At 36.1% G+C, this 23,375-nt stretch overlaps 1 long non-coding RNA gene across 1 annotated transcript in view; it reads left to right on the forward strand.

Annotated features, from left to right (window-relative positions):
• The first annotated feature begins 2,621 nt into the window (after positions 1 to 2,621).
• LOC149796074 (uncharacterized) overlaps positions 2,622 to 23,375 on the forward strand; it is a 150,812-nt gene continuing 130,058 nt past the window's right edge. The window contains exons 1-3 of the long non-coding RNA XR_016422164.1: positions 2,622 to 2,701; positions 5,535 to 5,659; positions 7,040 to 7,164. This is a non-coding gene — a long non-coding RNA (uncharacterized LOC149796074). The remainder of the gene's footprint in view (positions 2,702 to 5,534; positions 5,660 to 7,039; positions 7,165 to 23,375) is intronic.

The raw sequence follows: 23,375 nt of genomic DNA on the forward strand, positions 1-23,375 counted from the left end.
CAAGTTGACATTGTGTTCAAGATGTTGGTAATTCGTTAACTCTTCCTCTGGAATTCGATGCAGTAAGTTTACAATGATGTAGTAGATAGAATCGTCCATAACAAACCAATCCTTTTTAAAACCAGGGGATCGTTGATCAATGTCTGTCCAATGGAACACTTTCAATTGAATCAGTCCTTGTATAGCCTTCAGGTACCAGTGGTTCAAACACCGGTGACGTAACGGATGCAATTGTTCTTTACGTTTCACTTGTATTTTCACCAGCTCTCGGTAAATGCGTTCTCTCAACTCCACAGGCAAAGCACGAATGTTCTCTTGTAAAGTATCCATGAACAGATTATGGTAAGTTACTTCAATGTCTCGGTCCCACTAAGGGTAAGTAATGACAATTCGGTGACCATCGAGCATGTTCTACGTAGGCCGAATCTTGCGGTTCCCAGTGGTGAAGTGACACACCGCAACTGAAACACTTGACTTTATCTCCTTCGCCCAAGTAGAAAAATCCGGCTCTGGCTAATTCTTCGGGGGTCGGTCCTCCCAGATACTTAGACCATTTTCCTTTAAACGATTGAAGACGATTTTCAAAGTTGCAGTATTCCGACAAACGCACAGGGAACGAATATTCGTCTTTCACAGGTTCGTTTCGATGAGGGTTGAGTGACATGGGGAGGAGTTTGCTCAGGGCTGGATGACATCCGTAGGGGGGTAGACGTGAAAGTGTACATTCCCCTTTAAACCCAGTAAAGTGTCCAAGAGGACGAGTGTCATCACTTTCGCATCCCACAGGTTTGACACGCACAGCATCCCTTTCCATGATAGAGGTAGTGACACTAAAGTTCCCATGATGCTTTACGGCATCGCTAAGGTCACAGCGTACAGCATCGTACCCATCGCAAGGCTCACAATCGCATTCCACTTCCGAAGCCTCACACTTGAATTGTGCCTTTCTAAACAACTTGTTCTGTGTTTCTCTGAAAGTATTCATCTTGTTCGCTCGGTCTTGGTAGTCACAATGAACTATCGATCTTGACCATAGCCCCTTTTTATACTAGTCGCAATGCAGTCTCCAGCTTGTACATCTTTCTTTTTTTACGTTTTTTATGTCCTGTTCTGGAAGGTACCGTCTCTAAGGTACCGTCAACATTGTACCGTAGTGTGATGGGTGGAAAGGCCATAGAAAGGTAAGGGCAGTGCGAAGACCATCGAGTATGTTCCAGAATAGCTGAATCTTTATAGATACATAGATCCATTCGTAACTTCAGTCCACAAGCGAAACACTGTACCTCGTATCCCAATCCTAACTCAGGTCCCAAGTAGACAAATCCTGTTCTAGCTAAAACATGCGAAGAAGGTAATCCTTCCCTATCCGTAGGCCATTTCTGAAACGTGTCCAATCGACGGGCACAATCACAATAGTCAGGTAAGAAGACTGGAAAATGGTAGGGTTTGAACTTGGAGTTCTCATCGGGTTTCTCACTCGATTCTTGCTGTGGCGAAGTCATCTTTCTGGTGGGTGACTATCCTCTTACAACCAGTGTTTTATACCAACCTCTTCTTCTTGCTGCTGTTGCTGTAGGAGAAAAGCTTGTTCCGCTTCCTTTTGTCGTTGTATAAATTTCTCCAATTCTTCTTTCTGTCTCTGTCTAAAATTCTCCACTTGCGGTAATGAAGAAGGTAACGAAGGTTCCGGAACAAATTCTTGCGAGGAGAGAAAATCCACAAAATCCCAATTCACCTCTTCTGAAAGTAAGTCCGGGTTCCCTTGGGCAGTCCCCCCTGCTGGTGCACCCCAATGAATCGTTTTCTGAGTTTCCGTCATGTTGAATCACTGTCGCATAGATTGACTGCACACAAGCGCTAGCAAATCTATATAGACCACGTGACGTCACAGACTGCTCTCTTCTGATTGAATGCGGGTGACTGAATTTTGTAACGCGTGTTCGGATTGGTGAATGAACTCAATCCGTTTCAATCCTTCCTCTAGCTATAAATAAGCGCAGTTCACTGCATTGATTCACCTGTTCTCGTCACTTCAAGTTGTGGACCGATGTGCAATCTTCTACGCTTGTGTCTTCCATGATGTTCAGGACGGACATGCTGATGTATGTCCGATCCAAGTGGACCGTTGTCCACAGGACAAACACCAGTCTGTGGATACGTAGGATGTACGTAGAAAGACAAGGATGCCTCAAAAGAGTGCTGATTTACGGGCCAACAGTGAGACGCAGCCTAAGGACAAGAAGAAGACCAATGCAGTGCCCTTTATGTTAATGGATACATTAACATAAACCCAAAGGCCCTTTTCAGGGCCAGCCATATTTCTCGAAAAGAGAATGACTTTTCAATTGCCTACCCCTTTTTTTAATTTAAAAAAAAAAAAAAAAAAAATCCCATTTTCACGTTCCGTTGACATACATTTGAATTTGTTGCAATGCGACGGTAGTCGAAGTATGCCGAAGTAAGTTCAAGTAGGTTGAGGTTTGGGATATGTTTCTTGAACGAAACGAACCGTTGCTTACAGTTTCCAATAGACATAATATATTTTTATTCGTTTCGTTAAAAAGTAATATTTCAACTTTATCCGATTTTGGCATTCTCGGCTTTCATCGCCTTGCAGCCAACTGAAAAGTAGGCCATAGAAACTTGAAAACGGTCCATTTCTTTTGTGATAATTTGAATTTATTAGAGAAAAGGCACCATAGTAAGTAAAGTCTTACTAAAACATTATAACTTTACTTTGTAGAAAAGCGTCATTATTTTATTTGTCAGTTGTGTGAAATATTCCTGAAAATTTTACTTTCGTAACGATGTTAGTCGACATCAAACCACACTACACGGCGCCTTTAGTTAGGCTGTAAGACCCTGACGCCAACAACATAAATATCAGCGTCGGGTCTTACAGGTAGGACTACCTGCCACCTACTCATGCCAGTTTATTTTATCGTGTAAGGGCTTAATAAATTTAAAATAAGCCAAACTTCTTTCACAACATGATTATACATATGTAGTAGATTTCTACACTGTTTGTTTTTCTGACTTTATTGATGACTTTCTTTTGCTCCATTACATGATATGGGAATAGTTCGTAGCCTCAACCACAAAAAGTTGAGGCTACGACATCGTAGCTAGAGGTGATGAAAAGTATGTTAATTTGTTATAGTACTAGTGAACTTTATTCATGCATGAGGCACATACTGATTATTTTAGCTGCCTTGTCACAGGAAAATATTCAAATTAGCTATTTCTTGTCAAAAATGAATGTAAAATTTAGGGGTTGGTGGCAGTGTTGGTTCAGTATAAAGTCACCAGTTGCACCAGGAATTAACCTGATTACTGCAGTCAAAATCTCACATGTATGCTTTCTACAAAAATGATTAGTTTGTTTTTATTTGTATCTTCAGTGTAAAATTATTCTCATTTTTCTCCAATTGGTCATTGTTGGATGAAAATTCATCAGATAGTTTTGTATTTTGACACCCCCATAATTTTTCAGGTAGAAGGCATGAACCTAATTATCACAAGCCTAGCATTTATAAATTCACACAGAAGCGAAATCTGTAATGTGGCTGAGATTTACTTTGAGTTAGGCTTGGAAATGGGTTGGCTTTTTGGTGACTGCCTGTCATAGCTAGACGTTAGACGAGCATTGGAGATTAAATGCGTAGTGTGTAGACCTATATGCATCTGGACAGGCATATTGCGGTTTGCTGCCAAAATCACTATGAGCTATGATGCTTCACTACCCCTAGGAAAAATGTTATCAGTTGTACAGACCCAAACTACATTTGTGTTAAATACCATTCATTAGTCAACTTTTCTGTCTAAAATTTGTTAAACTATGTTTTAAAACTTATATGAAAATTTAAGTTTTCAATAAAATTTAGTTTAAAAAAATTAAATGTTTATTTAATTTGCCATTAAAATTTAATTTATCAAAATTTGTAACTTTCAAACATATTTTCAGACAGGACTTATCTTGTATTACAATTAGGTTTTTACTGCATTGAAAATTTCCTAAAATTAAGGAAGATATAGCAAATTTAGTTTTGGTTTCTCAAGAGCACTTGGACCAGAACTTGCACCCTGTGGAACACCAGCACTACATACTTTCTCACAGTGTCACATGTTTTGTTAGCAAGGAAATTCAGAAAGACTTCATGTATAAAGTTCAAATAGGTATAGCATGCAAATATAAAAGTTTGAGTAAAATTGGCGTAAAATATGGAGCCTGTCAGGAATTATGTCACAATTAATACTTCCAGTTCAGTACCCACGAATGTTGTTCTAGTCTATTTTTAGAACATTTTTTCCTGTCTCATTTTGATGGTGATAGAAGGGTTTTATTTATGCATTTTTTGTAGGAATTTAAAGGTAACTGTTTATTCCTGATAGTGTGAGCTCAGGGTGTTGTTGTCTCTGTGTATGTCAGAGACAGTGCAGGGTGAGTAATAAGGCCTTGGTGATGATCCGGAAGTGAAATCTGTGTTCTGTTTACATGCTATGTTGACAGTCCAGCATCTCAAAAAAGAGCAGGTCAATATTTGACAAGAACTTCACCGTGTAGTCATCTTTCAAGGTATTTTACATTAACATATGATTTACATTGATTGTCACACAGTGGAAAGGTCAGTACTGAGAAACAAATGTAGAGAACATATAGTAGAATTAATTGTATTCTATGTCCTTCTGCTACAGAGGTAAATATCTAAAAATCTAGATGATTGAGGGGTGATGAAAAGTATGCTAATTTGTTATAGTACTAATGAACTTGATGCATGCATAAGACACATACTGATTCTTTTAGCTGCCTGTTCACAGGAAAATATTCAAAATAGCTCTTTCCTGTCAAAAATGAATGTAAAAAAGGAGGGGTTGGTGGTAGTGTTGGTTCAGTGCAAAAGCCACCAGTTGCACCTGATTGCCGCAGTCAAAATCTCGTGTGTATGCTTTCTACAAAAATCGTTACTTTGTTTGTATTTGTATTGTCAGTGTAAAATTATTCTCATTTTTCTGCAATAGGTCATTGTTTGATGAAAATTCACCAGAAAAACTGTCCATTGAGACCTTAAGAACCGGTGTCATTTTTTTAGTCTTGTCAAATGTGATTCTCTGTGTCATAAATCATTTTATTATTACCTCCATTTCTTGAATCTGTCATAGTTAGGTATTCCAAACATACACTTCCTACAGATTTGATAGCACTTAATCATAGTAGGAGAAGGGAGTTAACTCAGCACTATTAGAGTTACCAGGTATTGCTCCTGATCCATTCTCCTAATGAACAACAAAAGCCTTGTAAGTTTCATGCAAGGTGATTTAATTAAAACATTTCATATACTTATTCAGTTTCTCAATATTTGCAGTACATACTTAGTATATTTTCCAAATTTAATGATGAGTGCCTTAATTTAATGCTTTTTACATACATATCTACTCATGATGTAATGTTTCAGTGTATAGATTTCATCTTATTTCCAGAAATTTAAGTTATAATGACCTATATATAAGAAGTTCAGGGTTTTATTTTCCTGTAGGCCTCAAGGTGTATTGGAGCATACCTGCTGAAGTGATAAAGATTTCCTTGGTAGTCAGCGGCACCAACTTTTGTGGAGCTTTCACAAAAACAAATGTATCTGGATCAGCATCATTGGAGTTTTTGGTGAGTTATTTGAAATGGATGCCCCTTTTTACATTGTAATATTTCTCCTCCCTTCTTTGAATTTGCATGATTTTCTGTTTCCTTTAGATTTGATTCTATGCAGGTTAAAATCACTAGCAAAACAAACTTCTCTAAATAGTGGCAGGATCAGCAATAATATGTGATGGCCAGTGGGAAAATGTGATGCAAAGGTGACCTTCTTAGTGTTCTTAAAATACATTATTCATAAATATTGTTTTATCATCAGATGGGCTGAATCTGGGTATAGAATTTCATAATTTAAATTTCCCAGTTGATGTGGTTCAGTTTGCAAAGATTGGTCCATACATTTTATGTTACCTGATGAGTTGCCTCCCTTACAGTCTATCTAAGATTTCTCCGTTTTAATGTATATTTGACAGTCTTCATGAAATCAGTGAGAGAGTTCTGGTCAGGTTATATATGCTGTGCATCGTTCATATTTTGTTAAGTACTTAGCATGCACATTTTGCAGTTATTTTACAGGAAAATCAGCTTGGCTTTTTTTGTTACATCTTTTATTCCTTACATTTTGAGATTTCATAAATTGTACTATTTTTGTTCTAAGATCTCACAGATATCACCAGACACTAACACTACACGCTATATTAGCTATGAAAAATGATGACATTGACTTGTTATAAGGAAACTGTATATTTAAGCTTGGAAAGTAAAATGAAAGTATGAAAGTGTCTCATAGCTTTTGCTCTGTATCATGGCTCTCAATCATCGACAAATGCCATACATCATAGGAAACAGACAATTTTGAATTTTACACAGGTTGAGGTTGCATTTTGTTCAGAATTGCCCAAAGTTTTGAAACTGAGAAGCGTTTCCCTTAATCCGACTGGCATATAAATTCTTAAGAACCGGTGTAATTTTTTCAGTCTTGTCAAATGTGGTTCACTGTGTCATAAATCATTTCCTTATTACCTCCATTTCTTGAATCTGTCATAGTTAGGTATTCCAAACATACACTTCCTATCGATTTGATAGCACTTAATCATAGTAGAAGAAGGGAGTTAACTCAGCACTATTAGAGTTACCAGGTATTGCTCCTGATACATTCTGCTAATGAACAACAAAAGCCTTATAAGTTTCATGCAAGGTGATTTAATTAAAGTATTTCATATACTTATTCAGTTTCTCAATATTTGCAGTACATATATAGTATATTTTCCAAATTTATTGATGAGTGCCTTAATTTAATGCTGTTACTTATATATATATATATATATATATATATATATATATATATATACACATGATGTAATGTTTCAATGCATATATTTCATCTTATTTCCAGAAATTTAAGTTATAATGACCTATATATCAGATGTTCAGGGTTTTATTTTCCTGTAGGCCTCAAGGTGTATTGGAACATACCTGCTGAAGTGATAAAGATTTCCTTGGTAGTCAGCGGCACCAATTGTTGTGGAGCTTTCACAAGAACAAATGTATCTGGATCAGCTTCATTGGAGTTTTTGGTGAGTTATTTGAAATGGATGCCCCTTTTTACATTGTAATATTTATCCTCCCTTCTTTGAATTTGCATGACTTTCTGTTTCCTTTAGATTTGATTCTATGCAGGTTAAAATCACTAGCAAAACAAACTTCTCTAAATAGTGGCAGGTTCAGCAATAATATGTGATGGCCAGTGGGAAAATATGATGGAAAGGTGACCTTCTTAGTGTTTTTAAAATACATTATTCATAAATATTGTTTTATCAACAGATGGGATGACTCTGGGTATAGAATTTAATAGTTTAAATTTCCCAACTGATGTGGTTCAGTTTGCAAAGATTGGTCCATACATTTTATGTTACCTGATGAGTTGCCTCCCTTACAGTCTATCTAAGATTTCTGTTTTAATGTAGATTTGACATTTTTCATGAAATCAGTGAGAGAGTTCTGGTCAGTTTATATATGCTGTGCATCATTCATATTTTGTTAAGTACTTAGCATGCACATTTTGCAGTTATTTTACAGGAAAATCAGCTTGGCTTTTTTTTACATCTTTTATTCCTTACATTTTGAGATTTCATAAATAGTACTATTTTTGTTGTCAGATATCACCAGGCACTAACACTACACGCTATATTAGCTATGAAAAATGATGACATTGACTTGTTATAAGGAAACTGTATGTTTAAGCTTGGAAAGTAAAATGAAAGTATGAAAGTGTCTCATAGCTGTTGCTCTGTATCATGGCTCTCGATCATCGACAAATGCCATGCATCATAGGAAACATACAATTGTGAATTTTACACATGTTGAGGTTCCGTTTTATTCAGAATTGCCCAAATCCGAGACCTACAAGTGTGTTTGTGTGTGTGTGATTTGGATTTTTAATGTAGCTTTAACTTTTTCAGTCATATCGCTACAATGTCTGCAGTGCGGCAGTTTATAGTGATGTTTTGCAATGGGACGCCATGCTGCAGACATGTAGCATGATGTCCCACCCAGTCACATTATCCTGATACCAGGCCAACCAGTCCTAACACTAACCTCATAATGCTGAGCGCAAAGTACAGCAGCTGTTAGTACCATTTGTATAAGTCTTTGTTAGGACTCGGCCGGAGATTGAACCCACGACCTCCTGCATCCAAGGCTGATGCTCTAACCACTAGGCCACCAGATCGGTCCCAAACCTACTACGAACATGGACAAGAAAAAAAGATAAATCATTTGTTTTTCTTCCAGTGGAACTGTACTTGAACATTGCAGTCAAAGCAAATGCACATGCCCAAAAATGCATTTTGATATCACCCAACAAAACGTGGTATCAACAACACCAGAAAAGATAAAAGCCCTTTTGGGGGTTCATATTGATTTGGGAGTTCTTCCAATACTAGCCCAAGATATGTATTGGTATAAGGACAAACTTTTCCATCCCTCCTGCATTGAACTGAAATTTAGTCGCATTAGATTGAAAACCTACAGAAATATTTTCATGTGACTGACACAAGCATGTACATGAATGGAGTGGACAATGTAGATAAAACACGAGCATCATACAGCAATGCTAGAAAGTCTGTAAAATGGTGGAAGTATCTGTTTTTGTTTCTTTTCAAAATTTTGACAGTAAATTCATCTCAGCTTATGAATGAATCACAGAACCATAAAATCACCACCAAAAACAATAAGGAAAGAGCTAGAACCTAGAGTTTCAAATGGAGGACTTGTGGGTAAAAGGAAAAGGGAAATAGAAGTTCAACGCCCACTTCAACAAGTACAGATGTGGTCCATGATCATGCTAAAAAAAAAAAAACCTGCAAAATGTTTTCACACAACAAGGTTACAACTGAACAAACAACTGGATGTGAACAATGTAAAGTTAATCTTTCACAAATTGTTTCCAACCATACCATAAATTAAAGTTTTCTGGATTATTTCAATGAAATTAAGGACAGTTTACCTGATATTTAAAAAAAGTGATGGACATAATTTTGTAAATAGGGTATAAATAACTGGTGGAAGTCTTGGACTGATACCACAAAAAAATATATGACTGGGAAGATAAATTTATCTGTAACAATTGATGAAAACTTGAATGAATTTTATTGGATAGAAGATGAGAAATTAAGGTAAGAATGAATGCATGTGCATGATACTTACAAAATGTTCTGATTAACTAAAAACTCTGGTAACAGTACTGAGGCTGAATGAATTAAGCAACCGGGTGTTTCATCCCAGTCCAGAGTTCCTGAACCTGCACATCTGGATCTTTTTAAAATACGCCATCAGGAACAAACAGTTCTTGCAACAAAAGGTAGCAAGATAGCTCCTCCACCTTAAAGGTGTATGAGGGCAGTGGAATAAATTTTCACAGTGATGCGCACAAGAACATTGTATAAAAACAACTGCCAGCATCCATACCTCAGTAGCTAACTTTATGTGGCTCTTCAACGATAAACAGCACCAATCACATTTAAAACCTATCTTTCCGTGATGACTGGTACACTGTGTTATTATAGAAAACAGGATGTCAGACAAGCTAAAGAGCTTAAGAACTATTTGATCTTCTGTCCATTTTTAATGACACATGTCCAGTGACGATGGATCCTTGTCTAAAGTGTAATCTATCATAGGTACTAATCTGGTTGAACAAGACCCATTTGAACTGCTGCCAAGAGCTTCATTTGCTCACCTCACATGTAGGACCTGTCTGCATGCAGTTCCGACAAGATTGGTCAGTATCATTCATGATGAGCCCCTGCTTTTACCATTCATGGCTAATCAGACTTGGGTAATAAATTCCAGTCTACTCTGGAAACTTCATCTCAAAGTCACCTATCGGACAAAATGCGAGCTCTGTTTTCATACTTAAGGATGACTGAGCCCGTTGTGTCGATTGGAATCATGCCTCATCTTACCCTCACAGAGGTAAAGGACCATATAGCAACACAGATGTTTGTCCTGGAAAAAGTGGGTTATTCTTTCTGCTTGTTGGAAATGAATTTGCTTCACATCTCTGCTCAGAACAGTTGCCACAAACATGCATATAAGCAAAACTGCTCTCTAATTGTTATTATCCATGGAATGGAAGTCCAAGTGCACTTCTCTAGTTTATATCTCAGCTGGTGGGGCCATGGCACAAAAAGTTACCTTCCACAGTTACATGATAGCTTGGTAAGGATGCAGCTTTACTGCTTCAGCTAGATTTGCAGGACGGAAAAATTTTCCCTTTCAAATGCCACTCCCAGACATGTATAGTCTATTTTCAAGTCCGGTTATCTAGAGGCTGTCTCACCTATCTTAATAGTCTCCCTGGGGTAAGGGGATGTATTACACATACAGCCTCCCCACAGTTACATTCATATAGAGAGCATGCCTTCTACTCCAGTACTAGGGGCCACTCACCAATGATGTATTGTTATGCCGGTATATCTGGTTTAAGTCAACAGCATCAACTTTAGCATGTTTACAGCATGGCATTTCTCGTTCACTGCACCATCGTAATATATATCTTGTTCATGAAGTGAGCTATTTCATGCAACTAGGAATGACCATATTAGTTATATGTACTTTTTATGCTTAAAATGCCCCAGTTTTAATTCACAGATATGTAGACTTATTTCGGCAGATGTGATTTGAACGTTCATTCATGTGAAGCACATGTTGTGTATTACCACTACGATGTGTTGTCGACGGATGTTGGAAGAAACGTATTTTGAACTGATTTGAGATTTTGATCACAAGGCTTGTCTACTTACATCTTAAATGTATGATGCCTTGTGTAGTTGCACTTTATTTCTATCATTTGTGTGAAAATCTGTAGAATTAATTCTTTAGCATGTCCCGTGTTGTTGGGTCTTCATGTTTATACGATTACGTCACTTTCAGCATAGAATATTTGATGCTTGATTTTGATTGGTCAGTAAATCTTTCTTGCCCGATGATCGCAAGTGCTAAATTCTGATTGGTCAATAATAAAAGTATAATAGGAGGTCAGCGTTTACGAACTTTGTCACTTTCCAGTCTTTGTCCAAGGCGCTAAATACAAAAATGGCTCAACCAGCTTTAAAATCTGATGTGGCTATGGTAAAACACATTTTAAAGCTGTTTAACTAATTCCATTGCATAAAATAACACTAGCAGAGTGTTATTTTGTGACTTAGTAAAATGACGTGTTTTGAACTTATTTATTTAGTCATTTAAAGGAGACTAGAAATCAAAATTTTCCTTTTACGTATGTAATTCTCTACAGATTTTAATTCGACTGCAATGTTTATAAATTAAATATCGTAAGCGGGTAGTGATTATATTGCGTGGAAGATACCACGATTCCGTAAATTACCGAGTTTTTCCGAGTTTTGATGAGACGACAGATCACGTGGTACCGTGACGCTATACTAGCCAGTCCTCGAATACAAACATAAACATTGGCGAGCGAGGCAGACAGGAGACCACATTTGGGATGCACATTCAAAAGTTGAATCTGCAGTTTGATATAATAGTTTATGTACTGTACTGGTAAGTGCTGAAAGAAATTTGTTAGGCACAGGCCCCGGGCTGGTGACTTAAATAAACTAAAGTCCTGAATGAAATTCCACAAGCCCGGACAGTTCATACCTGTCAACTCTCAAGCCGGGAGAAAAACCTCCCGATTTTGGGAGTATTTCCTCATCTACATCCCGATCTCGTAATATCTCTCAATTTTGCGCAGCGAAGTCCCGATTATTACATTATGTCAGTCAATTTTCATTTGTCAGAAGAAAAAAAAACCCAACCCAAACCATTTTTAAATATAACGTATGCAATCCACAGTCTAAACTGCCACACTGCTGACATCGTAGCGATATGAATGAAAAATTGTTAAAGCTACGTTAAAAATTCAAATCACACGCACACACGTCTAAACCCGGCACTGGACGAAATAATTAATATCATACAACAGTTCTTTTCTTTCTTTTTTTCTTCTTCAGTAAATAGAACGTGAAGATTAAACATTATTCAAGTAAATTTCAGACTTTTTAAACAACTACAGCAGTACTATAGTAAAAAAAAAATAATTACAAGAATAAAATTGTCACCAATTAGCTTAAATGAATGATCACGTTGAAATTTTCTCTGCAAACAAAATCTCATCTCCATTTCCGCCAAGGAAACTCGGCCAGTTAACACCTGACATTCCTCTACCGTATATGAAAAGTTTAATTACCACGATTAAATTTCAAGGAATAAAACAAAATATACCATGCAGTATATGTGGCCCTAAAGCACTAATTCTGAATAAATATTTTATTCAGCAAACAGTGTTACATGCATTAAGACTTAAACCAAAGGAAATAAGGTGGGGCATAAAACTTGAGAAAAACAGTTGCCACATGTACGGTAACTTGTGACTGCAGATTTGAACTGTTAAAATGAAGTCCATGGCATCGTAAGTAACAACAAAATAGGCATCGTTTATTTAGTAATCAATTGCTGGTGCTTACACACACACACACTGTCGAACATGGTTTCTTTGAAGTATGTCCGAAGGGCAGTCGTTTTCACAAGATCAAGGCAAGGATAAGGATTCTGTTCATTAGTCACACCGGCTTTATTGTTTGCGTACTTGAATCAAAACTTCAGCTATTTTGCAATTTAGCCAGAACTGACCAGAATATGCAAAAGGGGCTTGTCATGGGGGAATAATAAGGCGTATCACAGCGAGAAAAGGCATGTCAAATGGGCGGTCGCACATTGGGGCAAGGGGGGTGGGGTGTCAATAGCCCTCCCCCCCATTGTCAGACAGTTAATGTGAAACTTTGACCTTTTTATAATCGCTGCTTTTTAAACTGCCCAAGGAATAGTTTTATTTCAGTTCCAATTAATACAGATTACCGTTTATGCATACTACATGTAAACAATGCATTTTTTTTTTTTAAAAATTAATTTTTATAAGATTACTGAAAATTGCGTTTTCTCGAAACACGACAGGTTTAGATTCTTATTTTTAGCAAAGCTTCCATTTGATTAAAATCAAATCTAAATTTCACCTAGGACAGTGGTGATTTGATTTAGATTGTGCCGTGTTAAGGCATGTATGTCAACATCTTGAAAATACATTTACTCCTTTCACCAGCGCGATCAAAGTTTCCTCAGGCAAACAATTTTTGTTTCGACAAGCCTGACGGGCACCTCACTTTGAATACAGGATGGGCCGGAACTAAAACCAGAAGGGTCCAGGGTGTCGGGCTATCAGATTTGTTTTTAGCACTGCTGTTTTAGATAAAAGGTATGTGGATTGATTGTTGCATTTTGTGGTCACTTACTCGTCCTTCTGCTTATTTTCGTAACTCACACGTTTAACTCTTTTCCCAGGATTTAAAATGTCCAAAGGTATGTCTGGAACAGCGCCAACTTTTAGTCTAGGCCTAGCATTTGCGTATCTTTGAGCTGCTATTTTTTCATGATCCCTCTCGTAACATTCCTTTGAGAAATGTAACGAGCACATAGTGCTATATGGTGTTGCTTTGAACTCGACTCGTTTGTAATAATGTACCCATTCTTTCATGATGCCTTTATATTTCGAAAAAGAAAAAAAAAATATGTCCACAGGCTTTTCTTAATGTTCTATTACACCCGTAAGCAACGCAAAATGGTATTGTCTTTTACTCTGGCAACTCCCACTTGGGTTGCTGGAGTCGCTACTATGACGTCACATTCCGAAAGTAACCGAATAGGCGCGGAAATTTTGCATACGAGGTCACGGAAATTCAGCTCCTAGAAGATAGGCCAATATTTAAATATTGGCATTACGGTCGCAGATAATACTTCAGAATAAGGTTTTCTGCTATAGTACTTTTATTATTATTCTATATTTCCATTGGTTTCTGGTCTCCTTTAAGTATAAGGTGAATAACCTGCATCTGCATATAGCAATGCGCCTATAATGTATTATTCCAAATTCACAAACATTATATTGATAATTTATTCCTTTTATAGAATTTACACTTTTGGTGTGAAATTCAATAAATAGAACTTTGTCGTCTGCTTGTGAGCAAACCATTATACCAAGATGGGTATAAATCATAAAGGCAGTGAACCAAACATGCTTGGTGCACTCTTGCACCCAAACCTGAAACTGTGAACCATAACCATATGTTTTGGGTGCATCTGCACCCAAACCTTAGAAACATTGAGCACCAAAGACTATGGTGCACCAACAATGGTAAACCTTGAACCCAGATTAGGTTCTTTTATTTCTGTTATCCCCCCCCCACCACACACTTTATGAATGAATAAAGAATATATTAGAATGTATTGAACACCAATAGCTTGTATGACTCAATACTAACCATGTTAACAGTGCATATAAGAAATAACAAGATACACATGAGTATTTTAGTCTTTATTGCTAATTAGTTGCTTGACACACTGCTTTCTCGTGCACTTGCATGCTTCAGTTCTCCATTTAGAAATACTTTCAGTTAGAAAAAACATGTAATTACTTGCTACTTCCTGTTAGTTATAACGTATGTTAACAAGCTTTATGAACAAATTTGTGTTTTACTAACACATTCAGCTTACACTAACATTACTTTAGATCATAATTTATTGCATTTCATAATGTTAGTTATGCTATAATTTCACAATCATTTCCCATCAGTCACTTGAGCTGATTGGATCATCTTTATGTCATTAAATAATGTTACCTTCATTTGACGCCTCTGTTCATTAATTGCACCCTTAGAATAAGATCGTTCCCATAGAATATGATAGTATATCCTCAAGAGAACCAAAAGCTGATGACAAGACGGACCCTTTCTCAATCTGTTGCTGTCCATGATGGGCGACATGACAGATTTGGTGGCAGCAGTGGGAAAACTTGTTGTTGAGATCCTAAGAGTTATCTACCCCTGAATGAATAATGCAGTTTGGTGGGACTGAGTTATTTCCCTTTTGATGTAAAACTATCTGGCGAAAGCTACGGACCAGAGTTATATACCTTTTTGGATATATATTCCTTTTGTGGGAGTTATTTCCCTTACATAGTTATTTCCCTTGGGGATGTGATACTCTATTCCTATATTGATCGAAACATTTTTTATCAGTGGTAAATTTGAGGATTTGATACAGGTGCATATTTCATCCAAGATTACATTTGTGAATGATGATGAAACCTCCCTTGAGGAGGAATGTTCATCGAACACTTCAGAAAAACATTTGTCTGATGTGCAAGATGCTGAAGAGGTGGGGATTGTAACTTCCAAAACCTCTATAACTGATACAGTTCAAGCGAGACTACTTAGTATTGAGTCCAAGATAGAAAATCAGTTTGCTTTAATGTGGCAAAAGATGCTGGAGAAATTACATGCAAACCAAGAGAGTTTGGTGCAGTTTACTGAAATGGCGTTTTTTCGCATGGACAAGGAAATCTCGGTTCTAAAGTCGCAAACTCACAGTGTGGGTTTTAAAAATGACAAGACAGGCGGAGGTGACCAAAACCCACATTCTGAGTTGGTGACTGATGTGAGACAACAGCAGATGCATTCCAATTGCATCAGAGTTGATTCTTCTTCCAACAGAAATACAGAGGATTTGGATCCAGAAGAATCATATATAATCTCTAGGCATAAGAGTGAGCCTAGAGGTACTATTAGTTCAACAACTGGGTATGTACCTCAGAGCAATTCATATCAGTTTAATCAGCACCGTTTGCTGCATCAGGTGCAGGGTCAGCTTGATCAGTCTGTACTGAATGGTTTGGCATCAAGAGGTAGTGCAACAAATGTTCATGATCTAACCCTACCCCACCCTGTACAATCACACAGTCATAAAAGTAATGGATCTTTCAAAATGAAACCCCAGTTGTATGACAGAACAGAAGACTTAGATGAATACTTATCTCAGTTTGAGATTGTATCATAGCTGAATAGTTGGGATTACGACTTAAAGTCCTTGTATTTGGCAAGCAGCCTCACTGGGGGTGCACGTGCCTTACTAAATGAACTAACATCAGCTCAAAAGCATGACTACAACAATCTTGTTAATGTACTTGACTTGCGATGTGGTTCTCTGAACCGAGCTGAGATTTTTAAAGCCAAACTACAAACTCGCACAAAGCGAAATGATGAATCCATATCAGAATTGGCACAGTCTATTAAAAAGTTGACTCACCAAGCTTATCCAGGAGCTCCTACAGCAGTAATTTCCACTTTAGCAAGGGATCATTTTATAGATGCACTCTCTGAATCTGACATGCATCTGAGAATTCGTGAATCACGTGCTAGGGATATCAGTGATGCAGAAATCTTAGTCACACAGTTGGAAGCTTTTTGGCTTGCAGACCACCACAAAACACAGCGTATCCAGTCTGTTGATTTTATAGGTCCTGAAAGTGGTTTGTCAACCTCAGGTAAGGCAGAAAATGGTAAAGCTCTGCAAAACATGGTAGATAATCTGTGCCAGGAGATTAAGTCCATGACTGCTGACCTCAAGGGTAATATTGAGTCCAACCAGACCAGCTTCTCTGCATGTAAACCTGAAAAATTAAGGACAAGCATCAGACTTGGCAGAACAATCAGAATAACAGTACAGAGAGACAAAATCATTATAAATCACAAAGAAAGAATAACAAAGGTTACAATGCGTGGAAGGGCAGTTCCTATAAGCCCAATACAGGCTACAATAAATCAGAAAAAGCTAAAGCTGAGTCCGCACACTTAAACTTGAACCAGTCGAACACAGGGGCCAATGTTCGACAGGGAAATTAAGGCCCAATGCCATTACCATTAGATCGTCTAAGTATGGTGATGAGGGATTGTTTGTTGCAACTCAAGTTCAAGATGTATCAGTAACCATGTTAGTCGATACTGGTGCAAATGAGACAGTTTTGAAAAAGGATATTGTTGATAAATTTCCACACTCATGCGTTGTGGAGATTGAACCAGTAAATTTGAATTTAGTGACTGCAGCTGGTGAAATTTCACCATTTCTTGGAAAGATCAATGTAAAAATTAAATTAGGAAAACATATTTTTATGCATGATGTCTTAGTGGCTGATATACAAAATGATGGAAAACTTGGAATTGATTTCTTATCCAATGTAGGATGTGACGTATTTTTAAGAGAGAGTTGTCTGCTTATTCGAGGAGATAAAATACCATGCTATCATTTTACAAAAGATGTCAAACCTACCATCTGTAGGATTGCAGTTTCTCAAAATGTAGAAATTCCCCCAGAGACTGAGATCATTGTTCCTGGGAGGTTTATTGACCTTGTGGTTAATATTCAGACTGGTTTTGTTGAAGCCATGCCACAATTTGTTGAAAGAACAGGTTTGATGTTAGCTCACACTCTGGTAGAGACTCAGAGTGGCATGGTTCCTCTCCGCATTTTGAATCCTTCAAACCAGACCTGCAAAATATACAAAAACACAATTGCAGCTAAAATGTGAGACAATGGAGTATGCTTTTGAAGAAGAAAAATGTGAGGTGGGCATAAATATTCACAATGTGACTACTTCTGATGTTTTACCTTCACATCTGCACGACATTTTTGAAGCTAGCTCTGAGAAGATGAATGATGATGAAAAGAAACAACTGCAAATGACCTTGATTAAATATCAAGATGTATTTTCAAAAGACTCCAAAGATTTGGGGGTTACAAACTTAGTTGAACACATAATAAATACTGGGGATGCTGCACCCATACGCCAACCCCCTCGTTGCATTCCCCTTGCAAAGATGAAAGAGGCAGAGGAGGAAATCAAAGATATGGCTAGTAGAGGGATCATTGAACCATCAAATAGCCCTTGGTCTTCACCAGTTGTGCTGGTGAGGAAAAAAGATGGGTCTACACGCTTTTGTGCTAAGCTATTTTCAACTCTTGACCTGAAAAGTGGATACTGGCAAGTGAAAGTTGCAGACAGAGATAAGCATAAAACAGCATTTTCAGTTCCTGGTAGTGGCCTGTGGCAGTTTACAGTGATGGGTTTTGGTTCGTGCAATACACCAGCCACATTTGAGAGACTTATAGAAATTCTTAAAATTCTAACCCTGCGCAAAATACGACACTGTAGAGGTGGCGCTATACAGTTTCGCATTTTGCATAGGGTTAGGATTTTAAAGAAAAAGAATGTCCCCGGCTTTCCTCACTGGTTATACTGGCTATTTAAAAAAGACCTTGTATATCTTAGGTATAATGCAAAGAACCTTTAATTCCCTTTATTTTGGTGTATGATTGATGGGTGTACTATGGGTTATAGAGTATACAGCTTGGCCTTACTTCAAATGTGCGCCTTTCAAAAAAGCGCTAGCTCTACTTGGTCATTTTCACTTCCTGAACTTCAGAGGTAAATTGTATAAAAAAGAGCCGATAACTTTTTTTACATTTTATATATTTGGTAATTCATTCATTGCACTTTCAGAAGCTGGTATTGTCTAGTCTGGCAAAATTCATTTTCCCTTTTTTAATAGCTGCTATGTATAGTGTACTTTAGACTAATTCAGACTGACTTTTTAACACAAGGGAGCAGTCATTTTAGTTAGCAGTGTGCTTAAATCATGTAAAATTTCCAAAAGTACAATATCCAAAAGAAATATCATCCACATTACATTAATGTAGCATAGAGGTATGCAAACATTCTCTCCACTGTGCATGTTTTAAATGCGAACTACTTCACCTTACATACGTCACTCTCTCAAAAGTACATATTATCTGGTGAGCGCCACCATAAAGAAGATGTAGGTATTATTTTTGTATGATTTAATTATGTTTATATGGCTGAAACATTTAAGTCGCAAGCATCAAAACAATCCTTATGAATAATTCTCCTGCCTTTTTCCCCACAGAACAGTAATTATGAGTGTCAGAGTCTCTAACAAGTCCAGCCTCCCCCCCCCCCATGATAAAAGTGAGCTATTTTAAGAATGCACATTACATTTTGTAAACATAGCAACCAATGTTATGCTGAATGACAGGAAAATGAAACTAGCCAGATATATTTCTGAGATATCAACAATGAATTTTACAATTAGAAAAGGGAGGTAACTCATCAGCTTCATAAAGGTCAAAGGTCAAAGTGTAAAATATTTGCCTATTGTTTAATATGGAAGAAGCGAATTCACTTTCTCTTCATTTATTTTTTATTTCATTGCAAGTAAATGAAAAGAAACATTTTCACCATATATTTCTGTCACTTATTGCAACAGTTTTAAATTTAAGTTGACTCTATTCCTATATTCTAAGTCTTCTAATTTCCCCATAATTAAGGTCACTACTCACACAAACATACCTCATGGCAAATTATGTAAGCAACAGAAAAATGATCATAATTAGCTTATTTTCATGCTTAACATCAATATGAATGTACCATTTTATTCAGAACATCATACATAATTATATGAAAATAAAAAATAATAATTGCAAACATTTTTTTATTTTCTTTAAGGTGGCGCTATACAGTTTCGCATTTTGCATAGGGTTAGGATTTTAAAGAAATAGAATGTCCCCGGCTTTCCTCACTGGTTATACTGGCTATTTAAAAAAGACCTTGTATATCTTAGGTATAATGCAAAGAACCTTTAATTCCCTTTATTTTGGTGTATGATTGATGGGTGTACTATGGGTTATAGAGTATACAGCTTGGCCTTACTTCAAATGTGCACCTTTCAAGAAAGTGCTAGCTCTACTTGGTCATTTTCACTTCCTGAACTTCAGAGGTAAATTGTATAAAAAAGAGCCGATAACTTCTTTTACGTTTTATGTATTTGGTAATTCATTCATTGCACTTTCAGAAGCTGGTATTGTCTAGTCTGGCAAAATTCATTTTCCCTATTTTAATAGCTGCTATGCATACACACTGCTAACTAAAATGACTGCTCCCTTGTGTTAAAAAGTCAGTCTGAATTAGTCTAAAGTACACTTTGTGCTTAAATCATGTAAAATTTCCAAAAGTACAATATCCAAAAGAAATATCATCCACATTACATTAAGGTAGCATAGAGGTATGCAAACATTCTCTCCACTGTGCATGTTTTAAATGCGAACTACTTCACCTTACATGCGTCACTCTCTCAAAAGTACATATTATCTGGTGAGCGCCACCAGAGCGACACCTTACTGATGATTTCACAGGATTTGGTGCTAGTCCCTGTATAAAGGGAGATCACTGTAACTGCCAGTTAGTAGGGCAGATAACTTTTAGCTTTTTAGCCAAAATGTTTCAATCTGGAAGGGCTGGATTTGCAAGGTAGTAGTTCTCTTAAGGGAACTATCATCAGGCATGTATTTATGAAAAAGTATATTTTACTTGAAGAAGGAAAAAAACTTAGGCTCTTACTTTTTTTAATTTTGGATAATTTAACTGCACATAAGTTAATCTACTTTTAATTTACATAGAAATTGCAGGAAAGCAAAGGAAAGTATTACACCTGTGGGTATTTCTTTGCATTATCTTCTATTTACCATACATGCTCTTTCAAGAAATACAAATCAACATTTTTAGTACTTTATGAAAACAAATGAGATTTATATGAAATATTATATTAACCTGAAATCATGACAATTTAAGTACAAATGATTCTCATGGAAAAGTTGAAAGAGTGAAAGTTAAACTTTTGGAAAATATTTTATTATTTGTCATTTTCCCTAATTTTAAGCCAATAACTTTTTTGGGATGTGAATAGGGACCAGTATAAATTACATTCATCTACATGTATATGATTTACCCAATTATTTCAGATGGAAATGTTTACACAGTTTCAGCTGAAGTTTTTGGAGTTTGAAATGGATGTAGTTGTGGAGGTACCTTGGACTGATGGGTCAATCCCTCCAGATATTTGTCAAAGGTGAGACTACCAAACTTTCTCTTTTTAATTTTCTCATCTTTGCTCTTGCCTTTCTTATCATAAGATACATGTCCCTTTTGATCGCATGTTTTGCTGCTGTTTCTTGGTTCCTTTTGACTTGGCTATACTTATTGTTTTTCCTTGGCATTTCTCTGTATTTATTCCAAAAATTCACCTCCCAAGTCACAAATAAATCTTAGAAGATGTGATCTGTTATATTTGATGACTGTGGCTCTCATTTTACTTACTACACAAGGAAGGAAAGATTTCAATTTTATGTTATGGAGAGTACTGGGGTGCTGACCTGTGTGCAAGCACTGTGGTTAGTGACTCCATGTATCTGCAGTCTGTGAAAAGTGTAGATAGACATTACACCATTCCCTTGATAACTGTTGTCCTGATAACCCTAAAACCTGTTTATAATGTGTGGTTAGTTGTGGATGCTGATTTTTATTAAACTTAAAAGTAAAACCTAAAAAAATCCAAACCTTGTGTACATCAAGAAAATCACGATCAAAATTGGTAACTGAAACTTTGATATATCATTAGTTTTATTATTGTTAAAAATGGTCAATAGTACCCAGAAAGTTTAATCATCATGAAATTCTCAACTTTTAATATATATTTTGTTCATTTTTTTTCCAAATAACATTCTTAGTATGCCATAAATATTCTAAAAAAATTTGATTAATGAATTTTGTCACTAACGCCAACTAGAGGCAGCACATTAATAAATTAATACAGTTAAATAAGGTTTGTCATGTGAAATTTGTGTTCTGGTTCTGTTGTTTAGTTCAGTTTAAGTGTAATCATCTTAAATGAAGTGTGCCCTCTTGTATCCAAACATGAAATTTGTCAATCTACTGTACAGCTATGTCCATGAGTATTTTGTGAGAACCTAATTAAGTGCCAACTATGTTTTGATATCTAACTTGTGGAAGTAGTTGTTGAATTGTTGCACAGAATTAAATGGAAATCTGCTTTGTATCATCGTGTTTATTATGTATCAAATCAAATAAAGGTGGACTGGTGGAATCAAGGAATTTGCAGTCACAGTCTTATGTCAGCTAAACTTATTTCATTGGATCAATTGAACATTGTTTCAAATATTATTGTGTAAGTAATTTAATTGAACTACTTTAAATTAGCTTACTGTTATGTATATATTATGTATATTTAATTTACATTGTTTGTTTGTTAGTTTTTTTAATTATTTTTATATTTCATTACTTGCTATTGTAATGTAACATTATATGTTGCATTTGACCTTGTCCAGAATTGAGTTCATTTCTGCTTGAGCTTAATTGACCTTTTTCTTTAAATAAACTAATACATAGCTAAATTATTCTCCGTGTGTATAGGTTTAAAATCAGAATTATTATTAATAGAAGTAAATATGTTTATTTGGGTCAAGGTCTAGGTTTTGGAATTTACCTAGTGTATTTGACATAATCCAGGTTCTGGTTTCTAATAATAACTAATATTTTTATTTTGTAAACATCAGGATCATTCTAGAAGGTTATTTTTGCATTAGGTAATAGTTTTTTTTTAAGCAGTCCAAATTGTGACCTGAGATGAATTAGAGAACTATATAATCTTGTAACTGAGAGGAAAATTAATTCATGCTTTAAGATCTAGCACTTTCAAGTTATATTAATATGTTGTGTCCAGTTGGGCTGAAATTTATTTCTTCAAATTATTGAATTCAAGTGAATATTTTCTCTGGAAATAAAAAAGTGCTCTGATAAAATTCTTTGACAGAAACATTTACTGGAATTTGTTGTGAATTTAAACCTGGAATTATATTGCTGTGATTCAACAAAAGACTGTTGACACATCAACACTGAAGGAACTTCCACAGACACATAATCATCATTAGTTTTGGATTTAATTTGGACTTCTTCTAAATTTTATTTAGGACTTTAATTATTAGGACTTGTGTTTCTAATTCTAGTATTATTTTGGGATTTAATATGTAGTACTTAAGTTCATTTTTATTATATTTTTACATTGTATTCTAAGGAAATAAATTAATTGTTGAACTTTACAAAGCTTCTTCCTTTTCACTCATTTATGTTACTTATTTTAAGAGCATAGACTTGTAACAATTTATATTGTGTGCTTGCCCTTTTTCCATGATTGAGGGTAGAGTTTTTGCCTTCATGACTGTTTTGCCTACTTGATTTTTGTTGTGATTATAAGTGGTAAACAAGGTGTCTACCAAAATTTAAGTTCAGGGTCTAATTTTGTTTAAGAGTTAGTGAAATTTTCCATTCGTGTTTTTGAAAATCTGTTGTGTTCTAGGTCAAATGAGGTTTGTATAGAAAGAGGTTTGGTACCAAATTATTCATTGTTGTTTTATGATCAGTCTGTGGAGTCATTTATATTTGTGTTGAGATATAATTTGGGAGAAG

Source organism: Sinohyriopsis cumingii, chromosome 7 (genome assembly GCF_028554795.1).
Source record: "Sinohyriopsis cumingii isolate HCF-2022 chromosome 7, ASM2855479v2, whole genome shotgun sequence".
In the NCBI taxonomy this organism is placed as follows: Eukaryota; Metazoa; Mollusca; class Bivalvia; order Unionida; family Unionidae; genus Sinohyriopsis; species Sinohyriopsis cumingii.